Source organism: Neopelma chrysocephalum, unplaced genomic scaffold, assembly GCF_003984885.1.
Source record: "Neopelma chrysocephalum unplaced genomic scaffold, ASM398488v2 Primary Assembly neopelma1_358, whole genome shotgun sequence".
NCBI classification, from domain to species: domain Eukaryota; kingdom Metazoa; phylum Chordata; class Aves; order Passeriformes; family Pipridae; genus Neopelma; species Neopelma chrysocephalum.
In genome coordinates this window covers 68,063-68,784 of record NW_020898022.1, presented here as the reverse complement: position 1 = coordinate 68,784, position 722 = coordinate 68,063, and positions in this window count along the sequence as shown.

Here is a 722-nt window from a genome sequence, read left to right as displayed (position 1 = left end):
TCAGCGCAGTCCGCGCGGGGATTGGCTGGTGGGCGGGAGAAGGGGCGGGGACCGGCCCTCGAGCGGCGGTGGCGGGGATTGGCCGACGGGGACGTCGCTCACAGAGAGCGCGGGGATGGGGAGGGCGCGGGGCGAGCGCCGATTGGGCGGTGCGGCGGAGGGCAGGGCCAAGCGCGAAAGCTCCGTCGCCATTGGCTGCGCGCAGCCCCGCCCCGCGCCCCCGGGTGGGGGCGGTGGGAGACCCCGTGCCGGGCAGCGGTGACGTGCGCACCTGCCTGCGCCCTCATTGGGCGATCGCCTGGGCGCACCTGATTGGCTGCCCCGCTGTCGCTCAGGGAGGGGTGTATGCTGATTGGCGGAGACAGTGGTGGGAGGCGGGCGGTCGCACGTCCCGCCAAAACCTCGCCGGAAGCATCGCGGGAGTTTCGCCGAGAACTCACCCCGCCCGCGCGGGGGCTCATGGGAACCGCCCCCAAACCCCCTCGCCCCCAAAACGGGGGTTCTGACCCCCAAAGAACGAGACTCTCGGTACAAACAGACACACTTTATTGTTTGGGGGGATACCCCCCCAACCAGAGGTCTCGGGCCCCCCCCGGGTTCTTCCCCGAGTCCCCCCTCCCCGAGTCCCCCAAATCCGGGATGCCCCAAATGCCTCTCGTTGAGCTCTGAGCCCCTCAATACTTTGCCCGAGCCCCCCTCGCCGCACCCAAAGCTCCCCAAAG